Here is a 16,106-nt window from a genome sequence, read left to right as displayed (position 1 = left end):
TTTGTTCCATTTTACTCTAGTGTCTTTAGAGAGACACTGTTTATCTTTACAAATGCATAACATGGCTGTCAATTTCTTCTCCCCACAGTAGCGAGCAAGAACAATGGTTTTAAGGAGAGAAATGGCTCCTAACACTAGGGGAGGAGACAGAAAAACTATTAACATAGACAGACAGGATGCATTTCTTCTATAAATAATAAAAAAATGTTCAGGGTACGGGCAAAATCTCTTGACTACGTTTTATCCTGGCACAGTACCACCAGGGTGACAATTACTATTTCTGCTCTGAATCTGTAAGGAAAAGTCCTCTCCAGTCCACAGACCCTGATGAAAAAAGCGAAGTACCAACACATATGGGACAAGGCTTTGCTGGGCCTGGACAAGCCTGCTGCACATTACTAAGTTTAAGCTATCGGGCGGTAAAGGAAGACACTTATGTTGTTCAGAAAAAGCAAGCTCTGTGCTACTGGGCACTTTCCCTAGGAAATGCTAAATTCCACAAGACAAATCTGTGAAGGTTTGCTACCTCCCAGAGATGTTATCACCAAATGTGAAGTTACTGAAATCACCTCACAATTCAGTCCACAGCCAGGTAAGTCCTAATCCTGACTTCCAGGAGATGGCCAATGGGAAGGCACCTTCTTGACATGCAGAGGGCTGATGCTGAGAAAGCACGTTCTAGATAACAGGGGAAGACTGCTACTCTTCACTGCTAGAGGCCCTGCAGGTCTGCACCCCCTTTAGTTGACATAAATGCAGTCATGCACACTGTAGGCACACACCACAGTCTATCTCCAAAGGACCATCAGACCCTCTTTATAAACACAACTAACAGAAGTGCATCCCACTTCAAGATTCAGCTCCAGATGAGGCAGAATCCTGATGAGGCCCCTTTCTCTTACTTTTCAATATAATTAATTTACCTCATCTCAGCTCGAAGAAACCACAGGTCTAAAAACAATTCTGTTTATCATCATAAGTCAGGGCAGCCACTACTTACCAGTCTTCCAAATAACTTGTTTAGAGAAAAAAAAAGATCCCTGTACTAGATATTACTTTCCAAATATCTGACAAACTTCCATTTCTATATTTTTATATGTCAAACTTGATTGAAGAGAGAAACAAATAAAAAATGTTAATTTCAGATTTTAAAAGGGGCAATTATTTTGCACTTAATGACACTACAGGTCAGACAATATGTCAGCTATTATGTAATAAGTCTCTTCAAATGATTTAAGAACAAAGCTGTCAATAATTACACAAATATACTGCAAAGAGCTGAACCAAAGGAGACCAATCCAACCAGCCAGTAAAGTGCAAATATGCCCTCAAAATCTTATGGGAGTCAAAAATTCCAGTAAAAATAACAGGAGAGATGAAAACACAAGTTTCTTATTATCACACTTCATATGTTATAAAACAGAACAGCTAACTTAGTTTTGGCAAAGTGATTAGGGATTGCAACACTCTGGCTTCCCCAAACTCACTTGATTGTCAAATGCATCTCAAATGAAGCATGTCATGTTAACTCCAGGCATGCAGGCACTGTGCTGTCTTAGAGACACTGAAATTTCAACACTTCAGCATGGATCACACCACCAGATTAACAGGCCCAGGTGTTTAATGGTTGAGAGGCGGGATGTAGGGGTGGAGAATTTCAACAATGCTGATAATTGAAACCAGATAAAACTTTTTTAAAAAAAAATTATTTATTTGTATGAGTGTTTTGCCTGCATGTACGTGCGTATAGCATGCACATGACTGGTGTCTGCAAAGGTCAGAAGAAGACGTCAGATCCCCTGGATCTAGAGTTACAGATGGTTGGGAGCTACCATGTAGGTTCTGGGAATTGAACCCAAATGCTCTGCTGCAAGAGCCACAAACATTCTTAACCACTGAGCCATCTCTCAGCCTCAGATAAAGCCTTTGAATGATAAAAACATAAAACTGTACAGGTGACTTCTTTACCTCCCCAAAGGTGCCTTGTATGTACAGTCACTCACATTATTTTCTAGTACAGACACTCATATCTGTGTGTGACTCCTTCCACGCATAAATGGTGTGTGTGTGTGTGTGTGTGTGTGTGTGTGTGTGTACGTGGTATATGTATGTGAGTCTAGGGAATGTAGTATGTGCATGTATACGAGAAAGGCAGAGGTTGATGCTGGTGTCTTTCTCAAGTCTGCTCCATCTTAGATTCGAAGACCCTGTCACAGAGTCTGGAGCTCACTGATATGTAGAGGTTGGCAGACTAGCAAGCCCCCAAGATCTACCTTCCCTGGTCCCATGGAAGTGGTGTTCACACCTGGCTTTTATGTACCTTCTAGATATCCGAACTCAGGTCCTTAGGCAGTGGAGCAGGCACTTTACTCACAGAGCCAGCTCTCCAGCCCATTAAAGAGGAGGAAATACAGTTCCTCAGCTCTCTGAAACCCTAATCGTAATCTTTCTTTACACATAGATTATGTGATGCTCCTGTTTTTCCCTTTCCCCTCCGTCCATCCTTTCCCATCCCCCATCCTAATCCAAGAATTCACAGTGGCTCTGCAGTCTGGGACCACAGTGAAGCTGTGATCAGATTTCTGACCAGAAAGGGATACTAAATATGTACCACTTTATTCTACTAGTCTGGGGCAACTAGAAACTGAGATACTAAATGCATACCATTTTACACTACAAGTCTTTGTCAATTTGATACACAGCAGTAGGTAACCAATACAGTAGTTAGTCTAATGATTGAGAGGAGTCAAGTGCTATTTCCATAACAATAATCATAGGCAATACTTGCTTAGAACATTAAAATCCCAGGCAAGTTCTTAATATTTTGCATAATTCCTCACCAAATCCTTGAAGCACACATAATTCTTTCTAATTTGTTGATGGAAAAAGTCAATGACTTGTCCAAGTTTACAAAATAAAAAATGACAAAAAATATTTGGGCCTAAGGACCATCGAGAGCCAGCGCTCACGGGGACAGTGTGAATAGAAGCACTCGCATGTCCGATGGGCTTTAGCAGATGACAACCGCATATAGCATGGGAAGGATTCAAGGACAGAAAAAATATTGTAAGGCACACCAAGGCTGACATCAAAAGTAAAGCAGCTTCTGAATAAAATGCCCTATCTAGGGAAAAAACTACCACAATTGAGAAGTAAGCATTCAAAAGAGTATAATCTTCAATTTATTGAGTTCATGCTTAGATATAAAGATGTATTTTCTTATATGCAAAGGGGAAAATTAAAATCCATTTGGTATTAAAAACCGGGAGATTATAGTTGCACTCTTTCCAAGTGCTGGTTTGAACGCTGAATGAAGCAAGCTGGCTGGAAAGGAGGCAAATTCCTACTGGGATCCAAGACCCTGCTGGAGATATTTTCTCACATTGGTGAAAAAATGCATGGGCTGGGTCGCTGAGAAGGCATCTCTCCTCTGGCTTAGCTGTCTCATCATCCATGAGACTCCAGGTTCCTAGCTCAGAAACATGCCTTGTCCCCTGGGGTGTCTGCAAGATGGCACAAAAGTGATTTTATACCCACGTGTGCCAAATGAAGACATCAATTATCTAGTAAATTGTACCCACTCGATGGGTCATTTCATGATCCATGAGTTAAAGCACACTTTTAAGGTTCTTCAAGAGTTCACTCCCTTTTGGGGCACTTTAAGTTGGATTCTATGACTTCAATGCCTCAATACATAGTACACTGTTGGACTGAAGAACCAGTTGTATGAGGCTGTGGGTGCAGCTCAGTGGAAGAGGCTTGCCCATCATGCACTGGGCCCTGAATCCATCCCCAGCATCATAACAACAAACATGAAGACAGACAATAAAATGAAAGGAAAGTACGCACATGTGTCTCAAAAGGGCTAGCAAACTACAGAACAGAAAAGAATCTAAACTTGTGACCACTTTGCAAGTTCCACAAAGATAGGCATTGGTCTGTCAATGATGATGATGATAACACATCATTTTGCTTCTTAAAAGATATAGGAATAGTTTCTTACTTAATTTTTTTGGAACCATCTGATGCAGTGCCTGTGGAGGCCAGAGAGGGCATAGGATCCCTGACACTGTAGTTACAGACTGTTGAGAGCCACCATGTGGATGCTGGGAATCACACTTGGATCCTCTAGAAGAGCAATCAGTGCTGTTCACCACTGAGCCATCTCTCCAGTCCATGGATATTTTCAAAACACTCTTTCAATAAAGACAGAGTCCTTTCCATGCCACTGTTAGTAACTGTTCTTAAATATTGTTTCATAAAAGAGAGCAATCAAACATAACACTAGAACTCCAGAGAATCCTAGATTCAAAGACATTCATTTGGAAAAATCTCTATCTTTCCACCATTATTCACTGCAACATTATAGGAATTTCTTAAGCACGGGTCTTTGGCAATAAAGAGACAAAGATAAAGGCAGCCACCATGCATCCCTCCCTCTGCTCTACAAAAAAGCTAAGGGAAGATGAGGGTTTGGCAAGTGCACAATCAGGTACCCACAGTCACAGTCTAAGGCACACTTACAGGCAGCTCAGGAGCATGCTTCATGATCCGAAGAGAAATGAAGCTGCCTATGGAATGGCCAATGAGTATAATCTTCACATCCTTTGGCACGTGAGCTCTCAGAAAGGCTATTTTGTGTTCTATTTGACCATTCAGACCATAGATGTTCTCAATTTCTTGAGCATTTGGCTCTAAAAGCAAAAGTATGAGCGTGTTTTAATTAATAAGTAAATAAGTTTAGTAAAGTAGAAAAAGTATCTACAAAAGTGCCCGGACTCAAAGAAGTAACTTAGAGTTAAGCACTTACCATTTGTCAAAAGCCTGTAATACACTAGCTGCAGTATTAGACACTTAAATTACAGAAATCAGCCCTTACCGCACAACTGGAGAAGAAGCATTATGTGAAACATCACAACTCACAGACATGTAAAGACCGACAGCTGTAGACCCATGAAGCAGGGGAGCTGAGATTCAAATGCAGGTCTGTTCTCAAAGCCCACGGACTTTCAACTATTCCATGAACCACTGTTAGTTTAGGCCAGCAGTTCTCAAGCTTGATCACGTCAGGAATACTCGGGAAGGAAGGTCTGCAAAAGATGGCTGGGCCCTGACACCAGAGTTTCTGACACAGTAAGTCTGGGTAGAGGTCCAAGAGTTTTCCTTTCTAAGTTTCCAGGAGATGCAGACATGCTGAGTCTAGGATTACACACTGGGAACCCCTGGGTTAAGCTGACTCATATCCAGTGAACTGAGAAAACACATGATACTGCTTGACTATGTTGAATAATCTGTGTATATTTAAAGAACTTAAAGACTTAAGTAGAAACCTCAGTGTCAACTCATACAGTCGTGACCTGAAATGACCTGAAGATATACCTGCCAAGTGACAGTTCTTACAGGCTTAATTCAATCTGGGCAAACTCCTCGGCTATGATATTCAGCATTAAAGTACTAGAGAATTGAGTCTCTCAGTGATTATGTGCCAATATTTACTTGTTTTGAAGTTGACGAATTTTGAGCATAACTAACACAAAGCATTTTATGCTATAATATTCTTTTCCAATTTTAAATTATCAAACAGAAATTTTTAGACATTTTACTTAGCTTCTGTAGTGTCTAGATTTTACCTAAGAGGCACATACAATTAATTTGAAAAATACAAAATCTGTTTTTTTTTAAAAAATGAATAAAATCATGTATTAGTCACTGGACTTAAGAGGTGATCTATAAAATATAAGGTTATAAACAAGATAAATTGTTATTATTTATCTACCTACAACGCTTACTAAAAGCTAGATGAATATACTAATCTTCAGAGAGTATTAAGAAGAGTTCACATACATAATCACAACCACAATCATTTTAAAACAGACAACAACTAGAGCTGATATAATGGAGAGTGGCCAGAGTACACAGTTAAAAAGAAATATGAAAACTAGCCTTGAATATCATGTAGGTCATTTATGGCACACAGGTTTGTATATTGAAATCTGTATATTAATACCTAAAAGATTCAGGAATATACAGTCATAAAGAAAACAAAGGTAAATGCTACTGTATCTTTAGAACAGAGAGAGAGGCCTGTAAGAACCAGGAGTGAAACAAGCAATAAAGCTCCTGTCTCCCCACAGCAGAAGACTTGAGCTTGACATCTGTAGGGAATTTAAATTATGGACTTCCTCTCACTTATAAAAGCTTCAAGAAAGTAAACATACTAGAATTCCTGTGGGTAAAAAGCAGGTAGCTTGCCATGCTATGGTAACATTTCTTTCCCTTATAAACCATCTAGCACATTCTCACACAGAAGCCCAGCTCTCCTTTCTCAAGCTAGCCCCACACAGCAGCAACATACCTCCTGACATCACTTCCTTCCATCTATTCTGTCAGTTACATGGCTACACTTGTGTCTCCCCGCAACCTCCACATCCCAAACCCATCCATGCATCAAAACCTCCTTCTATGATCTAATGATCACATCCCCCCTTCATCTACAGATGTGGTACTAGAGCGAATCCTTTGTGAGGGAGCACTCTTATGGGGCTACTGCCCTTAAGGGGATCTCAAGAGCTTGGTTCTCTTCCCACTATGATGAGGTACATAGAGAATGCCTCCATGAAGCAGGCAGTGGAATCTCCTTCCCAGGTATCCATTACCCAGTGTCTAAGCTTGGACTAAGCTGCCTTGAGAAATTATGACACAGGGGCTGGGGATGTGGTTACTGGTGGAGTATTTTCCCAGAACCACGCGATTCTGGGTGCAATTCCCAAGCCTATACCCTCTCCACCCAAAAGCAGGAAGTAATTAGAAACAAATCTGTAAGTTTTCTAGGCAATGGTATTGTGCCATGGCAGCTCCAACTACGACATCCATTACTCCACCAAGTCTCCTTTGACCTCTACTGTGGGTCTCACGTGAGCAGCAGGGCATTCTGTCCTGTAGTCATTCTTCACACAAGAGGGAGAACGTATCTCTAAAGATCTTAGACTCTAAATGTCTTATACTTTCCCTCCAGCATTTCTTCTGGTAGACTTTGGAAGTATGTTATCAACAAATATATGGCTGGTCACTAGTTAGGAAGTAAAGGAGGTGATTCATACTTAAATTGTTGATCTGCTCAAATTCTTAAGAATATTATCTGCAAAAGACAAACTATCTCTAAAATGATTAACATGTGGCACCTGGGGTCTAATACCACAAATAGGTGACCACTTGTGAAACGTGAATGCTAACAGGCTTTCTGGAAGCAAGAAGACCCACTCACTGTCAATCAAAAAGGTGTTACCAAGGACATACCATCTGGTGCTGTAAGAATCTTCTTATCTTTGGGAACCAAGGCAAACCCAGCATGAGAACATCCACACCGGAAAGAGAGAAGTAAATTAATAATAATAAAAACAGAATAAGCCACAAAGAGAAGGAAAATACACAGGGAGTCTGGGTCCTGTATGTTGCTGCACTGACCTTGAATTTTCGGGTTGCTGATAAGCCAACAACAGCTGCTAAGAGCCATGGGACTGAGAGGGACTGACGAAATAAATTAGCCTCGATATTTTAAGAAAGACTTAACTTTAAAATGGAAGTCAAACAATGTCTTGCTTTGGAGAAGAAGTTTTGCTTTTGTTTCCACAGGAAACGAGAGGCTGTGGATTCCTTCAGGATTGATGTGGATCTGGTTTCATCAGGGGAGACCTCCTGAAACTTGACAGGTGAAATCTATCAACAAAGGCTACAACTGGTCTTTCCAGGACCTGGCCATTGTCTCAATTTTCTCAGGGACCCCTAAAGATGCCTTTGCCCATAGACAACAGGAAGCAGTCTAGAGAACGACACCCACATTCCTAAGTGGCGGGGTGTGGATGGGTGGTGGTTAATTGGTGGGTTATGGATCTTTGTTATCACTTAGGGGAATGTAAGAATACAGGATAAAAAGACAACTATTAATCTCAGATAGTTTGCCTTTGCATGGATTTTCATACATTGATACAAATTTGAAATTATTTTTGTTACAATGTATGCATGTTCCTACTCTTGTTCCAGGTAGTGTGCTTATGCAGTTCATTTAAAAATGTAATGTATAATTAAGAAATGAGGTTAGTAGTTAATCTATAATAATCAAACTTAATAAGTCACATTAGTTATGTTTTCAAGGTGAAACAGGTATATTTTAGATAGATGATTTTCAAACACTTCAAAGACCTACAGAATGTGGCGTTTAAGATGTTTAATAACCTAAGGTCTTTTTCATGACAATCAGACACGTCTGCTCCTGGAAGCACCAATTTACTTCATAAAAGGTTGATGGGCATTGAAGAAACTCCATACGGAGTTTGCCTTCAATGTGGCAAGGCTAGCCATTTGGGCAAGAACCTGCTCTTGCCTTGACTGCTGACAATATGCTGTATAGACTGGACAAGCAGGGACATAGGAAAAAGACTGTTGAACTTTGCCAAAACAAGGTAGGACAGTCCTTGAGAGTCCTGTTTCACAGAAGAGTCTGCCAGACATTCTGCAGGACACAGAGGAAAGTAACTGATGAACTTTGCTAATACAAGGCAAGACAGTCCTTCAAATTTCCTGCTTCAATGAAAAGTCTGCCAGATAGTCTAGGCCTGAAGGCTGAAGATGGATGTCCCAACATTGCAAAGACAGCACTGAAGAATAAAAAGGGGAGACATTTCAAAACCACCCAGAAGAGAAGCCACAGGGCATGTCAAAGACACAAGACTATTCAGCTATCTGCATTAAAAGACTGAAAGGCAAATTCAATCCACCATCAGAGGGTTTCCTGAGAATCAGCAGTCATGTGGTCAGGATGAAAAGAAACAAGCAGGATTCACAGTCAGATTAGCCTTTTCCCCTGTGTCTGTTTCCCGCTGGAAGCCACAGTGCCCTTGGGTCACTTCCCCCTCCACTAGTCTGGAGATCTCTGATAGCTCAGTGCCTCACTTGGGACAGGCCCTTTACCTTCACTTGGCAATGGTTGTGTGTGTGTGCGGGAAGCTAGCTCTTCCAGGCTGGAGAGCCACTGGTTCCTCTATGCTCATTCTAGCCACCCTCTTCTGTTCAAATTCTGTAAGCACACTGTTTTGTGTAACTATGCCATTGAATTATGAAGAGGAAGGCAGAGAACACCCAGGACATGAGGCAGTGGCATGCATGATGGTCTGAATGACTTCATATATACAAATGGGTAACCCTGAAATCTTTAAGTAACCCCCCCATCTCTGCTTTTGCCCTCCTTGTACTGGGCACTAGGTCTCAACACTTTAAAACTCTGTCCTTCTAGCCCCTTCATGCCCCAGGGTATCCTGTCCTTTCCTTACGGCCTCCTTGTTTTCTGCTATCACTGCTCATCATTTTATCTTCAGTGACCTCTGGAGTGCTTTCCTGCTGTTGTCAATGACTGAATTACTGCCCCTCACCTCCCAGTTCAAGCCCCACTGGCATCCCTGCATTCACAGCTCTGACCCTGGTCTTTGACATGGTTTGCTTTTGTCAGGGGAGGCCATGCTGAGTTCCTGGTGGTGGGTGGGAGTGGCAGCTGGAGCTTCCCCTGCAGGCTCTCCCTAGCTTGCACTGTCCCCTCCCCTGTGCTGTTTAGACTGTGATATCACCCAGCTGGGGCTGTTTTCCAACTGGAGAGGATTCTGCCACCAAAAGACACAGAGCAAAAACTGGGGCTATTGTTCAGTGTTAGAACTGAGAAATAGCATAGAGTGATGAAGGACCAAGGATGATGCAACCAAACATTGAGTTCCTGCAATAAAGCATCCAGTCCAAAAGGTCAAGGAGGCCCAGAATGGAAAACACTGCCATAGTGCTGGGCGTCTCCAGAGTGCCACTTACACCAGCAGTGGGTAAGGTCTCAATGTCTGTCCCGAGACAGACCATCTTAATGAAGACAGGTGCAATGATGGTGAGGAGTCAGTGGAATGGGACATTCCACACATCTGGAAAACTATCTGACAGCGTGGGCCAATACTTACAACATTTTTGCCTCATTTTGAGGAATTAATTCTAAATAAACAAAAATCACAAAAATACGTCCGTAAGACCGATGCAAGGAGTGCTGTGGATAACCAAGTGCTGAAGAGCCAAGTGGCCATTAATGGAGTTACCGGAACTGTGACAGAGGACTGCACAGTCAGTTACACGAGGACGCCATACTAGGGAGTGATAAACGACAGTTCCGGTCACACCCGCCCCACCAAGACAGCTTTGCTGGTTCCATTTAGCTTTCCCTTTTCCCCCTAAAATTTCTATGATGTCACTTCTCTAAGAATCTGCTGCCCCTTCATCCCCTTGCTCTAGGTTTACATTCCTTTTTCTGTCATTTTTGTGAATTTAGGTAGGAAGAAATTTAAACACGAGTGTTTAAATTTTCATGTTTAACCAACAGTCTTTTTTAAAAAAACTCTTTTTAAAAATTTATTTATTATGTACACAGAAGAGGGCGCCAGATCTCATTGCAGATGGTTGTGAGCCACCATGTGGGTGCTGAGAATTGAACTCAGAACCTCTGGAAGAGCAGTCGGTGCTCTTAACCTCTGAGCCATCTCTCCAGCCCATTAACCAACAGTCTTAATTGATTTTTCTTAAGCAAGAATGCTTAGGAAAATGAAAAACCTTTAAGGTGTGGGAAGCACTCTTGATACAAACTATGAGGACTAAATATGTACCAGTCATCTTTTATACAGACTGATTTTAATTCACTAGTAAATGCCACTGCAGGCTCCTCTCCAGAACTATTGGAACACAGTAAGCGCGTTTGTGAAGGTTTTCTGACATTTCCAATGCACCAGAGACAAACTTAGAAGGACGTGGATACAAAATGTTAAATTAGGGCACTGACTGTGAAGCCACTGGCCACCCTTAACATCTCACTAAATTCAGGGAAATTCAGTCACTAAACACGCCTGACGCTTAACTACTCAATTCCTAGTAATGACACCTTGGGAGGTTGAGTAACCTCAAGATTTATGAGAGTTCAAGGACATCTCAAACTCAAGCACAGTCCATAAAAACTGGAAAAAAACCCACAACTGCAATTCTAAAGCACTTCAAGCAAACTAGAACCGGACTGAGAAGTGTGGGTTCACACGCCTGTCCCCAAGGCACCTTTCACCCCCTCACTCCTGTGTCTGATTCTCCCCAAGCAGTGAAGAAGGGAAGAAAATCTTACCTGAAGACCCGAGGTAAGTCAGTTCTGCAAGGGACGGATTAACAAAACACAGGGTGATGACAATTATATGTTGTTGAAGGGGACAGTTCCGCCCTCTGCCTTGCCTGCAGCCTATGAGCAGGCCTGGATTAAATCCATTTGATAAGCACCAAGAGTCAGGTTGGATGACACCCAAGGGTGATGATGACTTGTGCAATTTACAAAAACCTGTTTGTCTAAATACACGTGCTCATCTGTATGAATAATTTTTAAATTTTACATGCAACATATTTTATTCAATTTAATCTAATGCAAAACTAGGCAATATAGTTTTGCATAAATAGGCAAAACTAGGTAAAACAGAAAACCAACATTTGATCAGTATAAATCTTAGAAGATGAAAACTACATCTTCATTATACTTATTATAATATTTATAATGTACATATGTACACCATTTCTATTGTATGAAGTCAATGAGAACAGTAAAGCTGAAATGCTGAACAAAAGTATTCAAAGTAGATTTGTATGTGTATCTTATTCAGCTTTACATCCAAATGTCTGCTATGTACTTTAGCTACTCAGAATCCCTACAATCATGTAGGAACTGGTAGTGATAACATCTAAAAAGCTTGAGGCAGACTGTCCCAAGAGTTTTCAATCACATTAAACATGAAACAGATAACAGGACAGAGGTTTTCAGATTTCCCCTTTTTCTTTTGGTATGTGTGTGTGTCCTCACCTGTAGTATGCATGCATGGAGGTCAGAGGTCAACTTTAGGTACCTTTGTCTACTGCTCTCATTTTCTCAGACATGGTCTCACTGAAGTGACTGGCTGGCCAGCCAGCTTCCAGGACTCCTATGTCAGGTCCCCTCCCAATCTCCCTGTGCTGGGGTCACAACAGAGTTCTTATGTGAGTCTCAGGATCCAAACTCAGGTCCTTCTGTTCGTAAAACAGATGTCTTACCCATTGAGCTGTCCTCCAGTCTGCAAGAGTTCAATGACTAACTATATCTAATAATAACTTGTATCCTTACTACACACATCAGGTGTCTAGGAAGCTTCTAGAACATCCTCAAAAGCCAATCTTCCTGTGAGTCATCAAACATGCACACTTGTTGTCTCTCCACAAAACACGGCAGAACATACACTTTGTGTGTCTGATTCTTGAACGGAAACTGATTCCTGTGCTTCCTGGGTACCAGTGTTTCACCCACCTGTGAAATATTTAGTGACTAGACATGCACAGATGGACTTTGAAAGGTTCGTGGCAGACACACAAAGTTTGTACTTCATATGGGAAGACGGTATGAGAAGGAAATATGAAAAATAGCAGAAGCTCTACTTCAAATACTAACATGCTGGTTATCTCTTGTGTTAAACCACAGAGCTGAGACTGGCAGTTGGTTTTGATGAGGTTTTTTGAGTTGTGCCAGGGACTGAACCCAGGGCCTTGCACATGCTAGGCAAGTGGTCTACTACTTAGCAATATTACCAGCCATTCAAGGTTTGTTTTTAAGTCTAAATTGTAGTGAATCTGATTTTGCAATAGCAGCCCAGCTTGCTTCCAAAAAAATCTTCCACTGATGGCAATTAGAAAAGCCAGGGAAAAGCTTTTTCTGCCTTAAAAAAAATATCAGCAACCACTAAAAGAATTGTCCAAGAATATGCAACAAATTTGTACAACAGGAAAAACAAAATGTGATAGATGAGTGAGTACAAAGCAGAGAACAGATTTAAAAATATAACATCAAAAATATGGGATACAGAGCCTTCTCTGCTCTCTTTGTTCCCCCAGACCCAATCCTTTGGGCTCATCCCTACGCCTGCAACAGACACCAGCTGCGGCCTCCCTTTCCCCTGCCCACATCTCCTAAGGATCCCACAGACCATTCTCTCCTGGCTTCCCTCCCAGTCTCACTGCTCTATTCCAGCCTCCAACTCAAGCAGATGCCCTTGATCAACTGCAGGTCAAGCCTGCCAGAAATCCAGGCGCTGCCCACAGACCTTCTCCACTTCTCTGTTCCCCCAGACCTAATCCCTCAGGCTCTTCCCTAGCTCTGCAACAGATAACCAGGTGTGGGCTGTTTCTGCTGCAATTGCCCATGTTTCCTGTGGATCCCAGACACCAGTCCCTTCCCACTTCCTTCCCCCAACTCATTGCTTAATTCCAGCCTCCAACACCAACAGGCATTCCCCATGAACACATCAGCCGAGCAGGACAGGAAAACAGGCAACACACAGCCATCACACACTCAGAAAATCCAGAGAGGAAACAGAAATCCAGGAGCAAAATACCCACCCTATAAAGAAAAACCCAGAAACCAGCATCTAGTCCAATCATCACCCCAAACCCAGATGCCAGAGTAAGAACGTAACAGCCAGTACAGTATGTCTCCACTAGAGTCCAACTATCCTATCACAGCAGGCCCTGAATTTTTCAACATAGCCAAAGCCCAGGAAAAACAAAAAGACCTTAAGACCAACTATATGAAGATGATAGAAGTCCTTACAGAGGAAATTCATATATTCCTTAAAGAAAGCCAGAAAAGCACAAACACACACAAACACATATCCCCCCCCCCACACTCCCAAAATAACAGAAACCAACAATCATTGGTCAGTGATATCGCTTATTATCAATGGTCCCAATCCTCCAATAAAAAGACACAGACTAATAGAATAGAACCACAGGAGGTATTACCATCCCTGATTTCAAATTGTACCATGGAGGTACAGTAATAAAAAACTGCATGATATTGGCATAAAAACAGACATGATGATCATTGGAATCAAACTGAAGACCCAGATATAAATCCACATACCTATGGTCACCTGATTTTTGACAAAGAAGCCAGAAATACACTATTGAAAAAAAGAAAGCATCTTCAACAAATGGTGCTGGTCAACTTGGATTTCTGGATTAGAAGACATTGGAAAAGGAAAATGTGAAAAATATCAGGCTATATAGGTTAGGAAAAGATGGTCTTTCAAACAAACAACATGGGCCAAGTAGATATCAATATGGAAAATGAATAAACCATAACACAGAGTTCCACATGTGGCTTAAGATGAAAGTCAACAATAAAGCTTCCAAGAGACTCCTGTTTCCATTACAACAACGTATCTCCTGACCTTTGGACAGTCATTTTGCCAATGATGATCTTACCAGGCTCTGCCACATTCTAATATCCCAACTTCTTCCTCAAAGTAGTTTGGGAAAATGTTGAAGGCATTGGGAATGTAACAGTTTCCAAATGCGAGAAAGGACTTGATTAAAATATTCTTACCAGAAAACAGCAAACCATCACAAAAATGTGAGTGCATACTAAAGTTTAGAAGCTACCAAAAGAATGCTATATAAGAAACAAGAGCAAGGGATTTAAAAAATAACAACTAACTTACATGGTGGGATCAACTGCAGAGTGGAACCGACAAGAACCAGATCAGAGAACTTGGATAGAGTCACAGAATTTCCAAACTTGCATTAGTGGGAAATAGTCTAAAAACTCAGCACGCGGACTGCTACTACAGTGACAACCTAAAACTCACACCATCGGAGTTCCAGAGGAGAAAACGCGGGGCGGAAAGAGACATTCAAGGAAACAGCACCTGGGAACTTCCCAAAATTGAGGACATAAATCCACAGATTCAAGAAGCTGAGCAAACCTCAAGCTGGAGAAATCTACAGAAATACAAGGCACGCCAAAGATGCATTTTGGAAAACTAAAAACAAAAAAAAAAATCTTAAAATCAGTCAGAGAGCAACAACATATTATCTGTGATGGTGAAGGTAATTCTCAGTTGGATTTCTCAGGAGAAACTGCGAGAGACAGAAAGGTTTTTCAACTTTAGATGGAAAACAAGAAAGCATTCAACAGACACCAAACACTCCCGCTTATGGTTTAAAGTTTTGTTTTAAACAAACCGTTGTGACTAAGGACTAGAGATCTCTCTACTTTCCGGGTCTGTTTGGTTGCATCCCCCACCCCAGCTATAAGGACGTGCTTTTAAAACTAAAAGGGCAGAGAAGGGTGGGTGAGTTCAAATGGCAGACTGGAAGTTCTCCCACAGTTGAGCATACAGGACAGAGAGCAGACTGTCAGTAATAACCTGAATGGGAAAAAATTAATCAGTGAGTCATGAAAGTAGTGTCTCAACCTGTATTCTGAGCTGTGAGGGGAGAAAAAACAAACAAACAAACAAAAAACCGCCAAAGGTGAAAGTTTGCAACTAAGGCAGGAAGAGTTAATGAAAAGCAGTGTGGACCTCAGATGCGTGGGCAGCCCCAGAACAGATTCTGACTCATTTCTAGCGGACTGGCTAACAAGGCTCAGGCTCATCTTTCTCAGAGAACCTCTGGCGACCTTGCCGCAGGTAGGATGCTCCTAGTACCAAAGGGTTCCGTGTAGTTCAGCTCAGCGGCTCTGCACCCGGGGTGATGGCAGCTCCGTTATCCTGGCACCGCCAGGCGCAGCACGCCTGCCTATCCTCAGGCAAAACCACCCACAGGGCAGTCTGCAGCAGCTCACCTGTACACCTGCAAGGTGTGCCGGGTTGCTCACAGATATCCTGGCAAAGCTTCACCAGGACCGGAAGTCCCGCCCAGTCATGACGTCACAACACCGCGCCGCGCCCATTCAGGAAGTCGGTCCCCTTTGAATGCTTTGCTTGTGGGTATCACAAGTGTGAGAGTTTTGATGGCAGCTTGGTAGGTATGCGGTCACTAGCCCGGGAGATCGCTGGGAGCACATAGAGAGTTTCCCTTATTTCATTCGAATTTTACACGCTTTCTGTTCTTTGTGGTTTTTGATTATTTCGTTTTTCCTTTCCTCCCACGTCCTTGCATTTGTTCTCTGCATATGTGTCGTCCCCCGCCCCCCCCCCCCCCCCATTTCCTTTCTTCCATCCACAGTTGCTTTTCTTCCCTTCTTCATGAAC

At 42.0% G+C, this 16,106-nt stretch overlaps 1 long non-coding RNA gene across 1 annotated transcript in view; it reads right to left on the bottom strand.

Moving 5' to 3' along the window:
- Window positions 1-15,763, bottom strand: part of LOC118571966 — a 60,537-nt gene extending 44,774 nt beyond the window's left edge. Inside the window, exon 1 of the long non-coding RNA XR_004943415.1 lies at window positions 15,698-15,763. This is a non-coding gene — a long non-coding RNA (uncharacterized LOC118571966). The remainder of the gene's footprint in view (window positions 1-15,697) is intronic.
- Window positions 15,764-16,106: the final 343 nt, after the last annotated feature.

This window comes from Onychomys torridus, chromosome 21 (genome assembly GCF_903995425.1).
Source record: "Onychomys torridus chromosome 21, mOncTor1.1, whole genome shotgun sequence".
Taxonomy (NCBI): Eukaryota; Metazoa; Chordata; class Mammalia; order Rodentia; family Cricetidae; genus Onychomys; species Onychomys torridus.
This window is presented reverse-complemented; position numbering and strand designations above follow the sequence as displayed.